Source organism: Macrobrachium nipponense, chromosome 1, assembly GCF_015104395.2.
Source record: "Macrobrachium nipponense isolate FS-2020 chromosome 1, ASM1510439v2, whole genome shotgun sequence".
Taxonomy (NCBI): domain Eukaryota; kingdom Metazoa; phylum Arthropoda; class Malacostraca; order Decapoda; family Palaemonidae; genus Macrobrachium; species Macrobrachium nipponense.
This window is the reverse complement of record NC_087200.1, coordinates 72,950,709-72,960,708: the sequence shown is the minus strand read 5'-3', so window position 1 is coordinate 72,960,708 and position 10,000 is coordinate 72,950,709. Positions and strand designations below refer to the sequence as shown.

The window sequence follows — 10,000 nt, the reverse complement described above, 5'->3', positions numbered from 1 at the left end:
TCGGTATTTGGTGGTAATGAACTATTAGGTCTGCATTATTATTAAGACAGATTTTTTTTTCTTTTTTTTTTGCATTAAAGACAGAACTTTATTTTTTCACTTTTCATTTCAGTAAAGATTTTCATTTCATTTATGGCCTGCAGTGTCGAGGAAGTTGCAATGCTAACGAGTGATTATCTTTCATTCCATTGATTGAAGTTCTTCTTGGAAGGTGATGATGGTACTTCGAGTATATCCTGCCGGACAAAGAGGGGATTGTTCATCTGCGTTGTTGTCATGGAAGAAGCAAGGCTTTGGTAGTGTTTATTTATGGTATTGATAAGGTCCTCATTACTTATACAGTATGTCTCGTACTTGTTTATTGTGGCGATGGGTCGTACGGTCTTTTCTTGTCGGCCATGAGATTTCTATCTCCAAGCACAATGAAGGCTGAGGATGAGATGGAAAGGTTTAGCGTTGTGGATGAATTCGAGCGCTAATTATATGAGTTTTGTATTGTTATGTTACTGTAGCAGTGTTTAAAAACTTCCGCTTACTCGGGGAGTGAGCCTACAAACTACTGTGTTATTGTTGTTGTTGGTAGTGGGGTGGGAAAGGTCTATGGAAGAGTCTGAAAAGGTTTGAAAATGTGTTTAGCGTTGTGTTAAAGAAACAGGAATTTAAGGACAGGATATTTATTATTTACTTATTTGAATGAAAATATAAAAAGAAAATGTGCTTGTTGAATAGCACAGAAAAATATTTCTAGTAAAATATAGCTTTTTTTTATTTTAATTTGCGTTGGTGAAACAAAGCGCTATTTGACTGAGGATTTTAGCACATTTTAATTTACGTTAAGTTAGGAACATAATGTTTACAACTTATGCACAAGGGGAAAATCTTGCACACGTCCCGAGTAAGCAGGAGGTCGGAGCATGCAATGTTTCTGTAACGTGTAAAGGTACCAATGAAAAGAAGCTACAAATGAAACATATTCCTACTTCGCCATTCTTAAATTGTTTTAGTAACTCTAGGACAAGTTAGAATGCTGTCAAGGTTATTTACTGGAGACCAAGATGATACTCTTCATATTCATCGAATAAACACGTCTCATTTATTTCCTATTTTCCAGTTGGGAAACGACTACGTGAGATCTCTCATGCAAATCTCCAGCGCTCGTGGGGCCACAATGCATCCACATCCTTTCACACGTAGCAAAATGGGTTGATGACGTCAGTGGTGACCTGGGCTCCGTTTTATTCTTCATTCTTATGATCATTATTTGCTTATGAATAAGAAAGATGGAAGCTAGCACGAATAACAATTAGTAATCCTGTTTAGTTACAACGGCTTAGACTTGACAACTTTTATTTTATGTATAAAATGCGCTACTGGTTTTGGCTTTTGTGTTGCATTAAAAAAAATATTTAAAAACGTTTTCACTAGATTATTTAATGCTTATTTTTTTAAATAAGAACTCTCATATTTACTTTAGTTATATTTGGTAAAATCGCTTCTTTTTTTTACATATTGTGGATAATAGAATTGTGATTATTATTCTTTCAGTTGGTCAGGAATCGCCCTGATTACTCTTTCCGTAGGTTAAGAATTACGCATAACTATTCTTCCCTCTGGTCAAAAATTATTACGCATAAGAGTAGTGGTGTCGTCTTTGCAGCTGTTGTAATTTAGACAATATGTCTTCCAAGCCAAGCATGACTCTCAAGCCTTAGGTACTATTCCGGAAGGACACATTGTCCTTGGCCGTGACCACAGGTCTTACCCTCTGAGGTATTCGCTCGTCATTATTTGCTTTGGAAACGAATGAAAAACAGTAGCATCGTTCACTGAACTGCTTTTCATTTCTGAGGGAAAAGAGCGGAAAAGGCGTCAAATCATCTCTTTCTTGTGGAGTTCATTGCTTCTAATCAACTATTTTTATTGCAATGAGATGTCTTGTTGTGGCATTGGGGTTGCTTCTGTGGTCTACGTGCATAATGGTTCTTTCCAGTGCATAACAGGGATGGATAACATCAGAATTGTTTGTGGTCCTGATTAATTACAGGATTTTTGACGTCATATGATGATATCCTTGTAGATAATAGGCTGTCTGTCGCTCTCTTTCTTATTGTTTTCCAAGACAGAGTATTACCTACGTGATTCTTCGTTTCTAGGTTTCCAGAAGCCCCTATAATTTGGGAAGTATTTGTGGTGAGGGCAAAGCACAAGTTGCTGCCTAAATTTTTGTTTTGCAGAACTGGGAAGTCCCCCCCCCCCCCCCCCCCCCCCCCCCCCCCCCCCCCCCCCCCCCCCTTTCTTGCATTCTCATGTCTAAGTAGAAACGCAATGATTTTATAGTTTTTTTTTTTTTTTTTTTTTTTTTTTTTTTTTTTAACCGTAGCAGTCTGTGTCTGTCCACTTGCCTGTCCCATCTTCTTTAAGATGCCTTTTAGTACTTCAAGTTCATTGTTTACCTGATACTGCTCAGTAATTGTCATCCAGAATGTCTAAACTTTTCTATTGGTTGATTGATCGATTTAAGCTATTTTTGCATCGACACAGTCTTGCGACAAAACGAAAATAACCGATGAAAGACCAGAGGTAAAATGTCCTCAGTTTTTTTTCCCTATAGAGTTTATTTTTCTTTTTTTAACGGCCTTTCGGGGATACATGACTACAACGAGTTGTAACATAACTATCATTTTAGGGGGAAATGTTTTATATCTATTTTGTTGAATTTTGCAAGCTGTGAACGCAAATTTTGCATTAAAAATCAAATGTAAGGTCAGGTTTGATAGTTTGGAAAAGGAGCAACGCCCTACAATTTTGAACAGAAAATCGCACATTAGTTAGTTTAATGAATAAATGACAAATTGCAAAAATTTTTAGTGACATGCGGTATGTCTTTTGCACCATTTTTCAAGTAAACATAATCCAGACCTTTAGCATTTTCCAATTTGAAAGGAATAAATATGTTCTAATATCTGTCGTCTGCAAAAGAAGGGTATGATTAGAGAAAACCCAATAAAAACGAGGTCAATACTTGTGTGTGTGTGTGTGTGTGCGCGCGCGCGCGCGATCTGTAGATTCTAAATTTATATTATAACCTTAAGTCAGTGTTTGTAGCTGATGGCATTCTTGTGTACTAAAATTAAAAACTATTGCAAATGTTGCAAATGAGAAAACGTTACGAATATTTCATCAGCATATTTGGAGGGCCATCAATGAAGAATAATTTGCACATTCATAAGAGTCCAGGTCTTTCATTCTTATAATGATATTGTTACTTTACGTATTGTCTGAGGTTAACACGTACGTAACCAAGTTTTATGATTTTCGCTTACTCGGGGAGTAAGCCTACAAACTAATTGTTGTTGTGGGGGGGGAGGGCTGGAGGGTAGGAAAGGTCTGTGGAAGAGCGTAAAAAAAGTCTGAAGAAGGTGTTTCGCGTCGAGTTGAAGATACAGGAATTTTAGGATATGATATGTATGATTGATTTATTAGAATGAAAATGTAGAAAATAGATAATGTGAGGGGAAAATCTTGCACACGTCCCCAGTAAGCTGGAGGTCGGATCACGCCTTGTTTTTCATGCTTGAGTTAGCAACTATGCGTCTTTTACTCTGTTCTGTATGTAACATCTTTTATTTGCTGAGCTGAAAGATTCTGCTCGTGTTTATGTCTAGCAAATAAACAGGGGCTCATGTGGGTGGTAGTGAGGTGGTAAGCAAAATCCCCACTGTTGTTTAATAGTGTATCCTTGCCTAATTTATGCTATTTTCTTACTTGATATCTTGCAGTAGTTATCTAATCTATATTAGTATCATTCTTTTTCTAGGTTTTATTTATATACTCTTTCTATGTAAACTAATAACTTTCTTTGTTTCGAATTTTAGAGCGTTTTTTCCAGTTGACTATCCAATGCTTGCCGGGTCGTCAACTTGAGATTCGTAGACCACAATATCTCTTATGAGATGAGTAAATTGGATTTTGTCTTCTACGGCAAGGTTCTACTTTTGTTTCGGGGATGTGCAAAATAATTATGTAAATGTTTTCTGTACGTCCTGACTAAAATTTTTACCAAAAGTGAGCTCTGTAACTGGAATCGAAGTATTACATTTTAAGAGCGATTTGGAATATGGATTTTGATAAAAATTAGTATAAATGTCAATTGAAAGTTCGAAAATAGTATCTGCTGCAAGATCTTTTGCTATTAAAATACGATGAGACCGTTCCAAGTAAATTCATTAAGTTGGTAAGTGTAGGAAGATTTCTGGTATAGTGGAGAAACTTGAATGCTGTAGCACCAAAATGCATTTCTGATCAAGTCATTTTCATTGCCGTTAGACTCTCAAAAGTGTGTTGGTGATATTCCTCTTCATTTGAAGTTAATTTTAGTGCGAATGAGAATGTCTTTGAATATATCCTTTTTCTTTCTTTCTTTCTTTCTTTCTTCATAAAGACTGGGGAACGCAGTGGTTACCGTAGGGTTAGTTGGGCTGTAGACTGAAAGTGTAGATAGACATATGTACGTATTTCACACTTGTGTAGTCACAAAACAAATGTGATGTCAATGAATTCTTCTTCTTGTAGTCGAATTGTTCTTCTCGAATATCACAGAAGTTGCTGACAGCTTGCAAGCACGGAGTTTTAGTAAGTTGTATTGAAAGGAAATGATTACACTGTGAGTTTGGAGGTAAATGAATTCATACTTATCAGTCTGGATACGGTGCAAACCTGCAGCTTGGCGTTACTTGTACAGTAGTGAGAATATTAATCAAGCGTCAGTCCTTTTTGACCGACCTCCGTTCCCTTGAACCTTCTGCCAAGGGGGGAAGATTAATCTTAGCCGTTGAAGGCTTTAACCTTTGTGATATTCACTGCAATTCCATTATCGTTTGCAATTGTTAGATTAAGTTTTTAAGGCGGAAAGTCGTACATCATCAAAGGGCAAATGGTTAACACAAATCTAGTTGGTTCATGAAAGCAGTTTAGTCCTTGACAAACTTCGATGTTAAGGCAACGAAGCAGTCTGATAATGGTGACTATTGGCCTGAATTTTTATCCCTTGTAATATTTGATTTAGTTAAGCCGTTTATTTTCATCTGGTAATACGTTTCTTAGTTTTTGGTTTAATTTTTACGCTGCGTGAAGGGTTTTAAAATAATATCTTAGTAGTTGCTACAGTATTGTACTGAGAATTGCCGGGTGGTGAGATGTCATCGCACCTCAAAATACAACTCCTCCTCCGGAAGTGCAGTGCTTTTCTTTCTAGCACAAACTCATCTCCAGGTATCTTACCGGTTTTTTTTTCTTCTTTTTGTTTTTTTAGTCTGGTTCTCCTGAAAGAGCAGACGATGCCCCGCCTATTGAAGCCGCTCCTTAAACCAGGCGGTCAGCAAGGGCGTGTTTTGCATAGCTGGACCACACCGCTGCGCCCTTAATAAGTTCCGGTTGACGGGGACGCGTCTTGACCTCGACCCCAAAGGTGCTCCCCCGTCTCTCTGCGTATTGTAACAGATGCTTTGGCATGTTTGCTGATGCTTTTTTAATCGTTTTTTTTTCGGGATTTAGCTCCATGTCCTGCTTCGCCTTCGTTAACTCGACACACCTCAGTCGACTATATATACAAGGGAGAAAATAAGCTAGACCTTTGAATTCGGTGCACAGAAATATGTGCAACACGGCTTAGTATTAAGTGGATTGTGCTTCGCATGTACTGCACACGGTTAATGGCTGAAAAATTCCCGTCATGTATCAGGTGCCTTTAATCAACAGGTATAGAGTGCGGAGAGTTCCAGTTGAGGCGCTCGAGTTGATGAACTTCTTCACATGACTCCTATAGACATTTGGTTATTTTCGTGCAGCGTCCTTGGTATTCCCGAGTTGACTGACGGCTTCAGTTATTCTCGCTGCGTAATTGTTACCTGTTCGTGGTTGTTACTGTTTCTTTCACTTACAGCTACCACTGCTTTAAACCTGTTTGCGTGGTTAATAACAACAGCTGTCGTCTCATATGATCTTTTAATAGTGTAATAGTGGTAGATCGTTGTTTGCTTTGCCGCCATTTTTACCTGAAATGATTTCGTCTTGAGCATGTAATGGCAGCCATGTTTATTGTCTTTAAATCATCTGTGAATATTTTCTAGATTCGAAGACGCTGTTTTACCTTTTAAACGGTAACATTTTAATTTTGAGAATTTTACAGCAGGGTAAAGATCATTTAATATTACTTCAACTTTGAAAAGCATAATAGGTTATGATGGCGAGGTAATTTCTTATCGGCATTAGATAGATTATTATGGGGATGAAAAGATTCTGATAAGTATATTGAGAAGGCCCAAGTGAGAAGAACTCGGGGCTCTTATTTCAAACAAAAACAGCTGGATTGTATCTACAAAGGAATAATTATTGCTTCTTTTTAAAAACAATTGAAGCGACGAAATTATAAAAACGTATCATCGGTTATAGTTACCTGACCATTTTTTTTATTTATTATTTCATTTTACTAGATGATATGTGTGTTACTCGCGTGGCCAAGAAAACCTGCTTGATTTTACTTCATTGTTTTCACCAAGAATCAGATAAGTGACTGATATCTCTGGGTTAAAGGGCAGAGAGAGTTGGATGTAATAGATGTTAAAACAGGTCAGTACACAGTACTTTTTACCCGGACTTTGTGGGTGGGAAAAAAAAAAAAAAGTTATCTCTCGTGATGAATTGCAGTGTAATTTACCAGAAAAATGAGATTGTCGGTTCCCTTTTTGACGATTTCTTGATTTTTTTTTCGTTGTTAATGAAATTCTCTAATGTAATGTAATGCCGTAATTGGGCGGTTTCAATGCTGTATGTATTTTTGCAATATTAGCAGTTCTGTCGAGTTCTCCGCCTAGAAGGAAGCCCTGTGCCAGGATGAGAGAGCAGAATGGGGGGGGGGGGGGTTAGGGCCAGGCCAGGGGAGACCTTTGGGGAGACTGACGGGCGAATGCTTTTGGTAGACGTTAGCGTTCCCTCCTTGGCATTGGGGGGTGGGTCGAGTCGGGGTGACACCCATGGGTAGTAGGGCTAGAAAGCAGCCCCATGACGACGCTGGGTCTGAACTTCACCACTCTGTAGTAGCGGGGTGGGTTTTGTCCGGGTTGTGTGGTTTATGTGCGTGCGCGCGCGCCCATTGCCTCGTACCTGTTGGCAGCTGGTGGGCTTTTGGATTCATTCATAAGGTGTGAGAGAAATCGGTTTGGGACTTCTCGTAATGGATCTCGTTTTGTGCGTGTGATTTTTTTTTTCGTGTTATATAGTATTTAACTGTCATCAAAGGCGGAAAAGTCGTTGCGCATTTGTTTCAACGCTCAGGAACGGTCTTGTGTGACTCCGTTTTGATTGTTCAAGGATTAATCACTGGAAGATAAATGTGTTTTGGAGGTTTGTAATATTGTAAGCACTATTGATAATCAAAATATCAGAGACTATTTCCACTTTTGATTATCTTAGGGCAAAGAGAGATTGTATAATGATCACTGAAAATTGGTCTGTCGAAGTGTTGAAACTAAAAGCAAGTGGCATTTTGTGTATGTTGCGTATTATTAATGAAATGTTGTGATGTGATCCAGATTTAATAATTTAAGTAAAGCAATATTGGACATATTGTGATCCAACTCTTAGGCTTAGAACTGACCATTGCAACACCTTTGCTAAAATGACAGCCTTTGAAGTAAAATGTTTTGTTTCTAACTGAAATTAGTAAGCCGTTGTTAGAATAGAGATACATTCCATTTTTAACTATTGTTTTTCAGTAGATTTCATCAAATTAAGTATTTTTGGTTTGTATGACTACGGGTGTGGTTTCCAGCATTAGATAGTGGTATTGAAAGTTGGATACTATATTCGTGGTCATTATTTTATCTGGTGGACATTGTAAGGCTACCAAAATATTCGTTTTCAGTAACGTTGGTTCTTATTTATTTAAGCACATCTATCAACTGCCTATGTCTTTCGTGAAGCTTTGCGGTTATGGTATTTAATCTCCGTGATATATTCAAACAATTTATTGACATCATAAAATTTTGACATTTTCTTCTCAGTTTTGGTAGTTTATTGAGAGTTCTCATTGGTTTTTTCCAATGTAGAAAAAACAAAAACACATGCTCCGGAGAAAAGTAAGTTGTAGCGGATAATTATACATATACAGATGATTTATAAAATAACATATTTATTTATTTATTTATTATAAACATTTAGGAAAAACATAATCAACATGATGGAACGATTAAGTTTAATATATTTATCTAATTCGGGACGTGTGCAAAATTTTCCCCTCACTCGTAAGTTGTAAACATAATAGTCTCAACTTTTAACGTAAATTAAAACGTTCCAAAACCTACGGTCAAATAGACCCTTGTTTCTCCGACGAAAATTAAGATAAATATTCTATATTTTATTAGTAATAATTTCTCTGTACTGTTTAACAGCCACATTATTTTTTTATTTGCATTCTAATAAATAAATCGTAAATACCCTATCCTAGAATTCCTGTATCTTTAACTCAAGCGGAACACCTTTTTCAGAGCTTTTTAGGCTTTTTCATAGACTCTCCGAACCCCAAACAAGAACATCTACAACAAAGTAGTTTGTAGGCTTACTCCTCGAGCAAGTGAAAATAATCACTTCGGGAAAGGATCATAAAATTTATAAGGGATTTCCCGTATGCCCGAGTCTAGTTGCCAAGAGAAAGTATAGTAGGAATCCTTTGGCACTTTTTTTTATCAAGTCACATTCGGAGTTGCCCTTTGGAAGTAGGACGTGAGGTTTTGAGACGGGAGAATAGACGCATTACGTGAATTTTCCTTCCTTTTTGCGCAGAGGAAGTTTCTGATGGTGGGTCCTTGTATTCTTCTTGTGGCATACGGCAACACGCAACTTTCTCCTTTTCCGTTTATTTATGGCGCTCTGAAAATAAAGTAGTAGGTCTTACCTTTTTTGGGAGATGATGTTATTTTTGATTGATGAACGGATTTCTGTGCTTTTGCTTATTTGCAAAAATTTCAAGGAAATTTTGGGAATACATGATAACGTTCCCTTTCTTTTTGTGATTAAATGAAGTTTTCATCGGTTGCTGCAAGTATTTTCTAAATCGTCTGATGCGTGTATTCCTTTCTTATGTGAATAAAATCCTACCAGTCCAGGCGTGCTGTAGTGGTAGTTCACCGTTTACTCCTTCATTCTTTCGTGCAGATCGTCCTGGGGTCACGTGTTGCCAATCTGGGTCGTGAGAACGAGAGAGGCAACCTTTACCTATAGCGATTAAAGTCTTTTTTTTCTGGAATTCTTTCTCTCTCTTTTTTTATAAGGCTTAGAAAGTTTCTCGTTCGGGAATACGTGAACTTTTATGGCTGCTGCTGCATCTCTCTCTCTCTCTCTCTCTCTCTCTCTCTCTCTCTCTCTCTCTCTCTCTCTCTCTCTCTTGATAGTTCTCGTGGTGTTTGACTTGGATCTCAATGTCCTTGGAGAGTTCTGTTAATCAGAGACTAATCGTGGAATTAATTTTGGAAACGGGGATTAGAGATTTGTTCTTCATTCAGTTAAGCAACTTTAAATTCTATCGGATGTCGTAATGTTAACGGAATATATCTTCTCAGAACTTATATTGTTCATTCCTAGGGGAAATGAGAAATGATAGAATATAGAAGTTCCATTTTTTATTTGTACATTAAGTTTTTAGTTCTTAAAAGTTTACGCTGTAAGCACTATTTTTTATTTATTAGGGGTAGTTGTGTGAAATCGGGATAAGAGGAATTCATATAAGGAACATAGCTTTTTCGATTAATGCCTTAGATCATTTCCATTGAAAATCATTGTTGCGAATGGAGATAACATTTTTTGTCTGATATTGGGCTTTAATAGCATCCAAATATAACTTGTGACATTTAAGACTCATAGATCAAATACCGTGAAAAATCGATCCCTAACTGGAGAAGGTATTGTGGTAATTTTTCACTGTAAATTTGAGGGACTCTCTTAGCAA

At 37.3% G+C, this 10,000-nt stretch overlaps 1 protein-coding gene across 7 annotated transcripts in view; it reads left to right on the top strand.

Annotated features, from left to right (window-relative positions):
• Nucleotides 1-10,000, top strand: part of LOC135219384 (trafficking kinesin-binding protein 1-like) — a 398,078-nt gene that overhangs the window by 299,985 nt on the left and 88,093 nt on the right. The window contains exon 1 of one of the 7 annotated variants that reach the window (XM_064256116.1): nucleotides 7,183-7,199. The exons of the other annotated variants lie outside the window; for them this stretch is intronic. The gene's annotated coding sequence lies outside the window, so the exon portion shown is untranslated. Of the gene's footprint in view, nucleotides 1-7,182; nucleotides 7,200-10,000 lie in introns of those variants that run through there. 7 annotated transcript variants of the gene reach the window in all.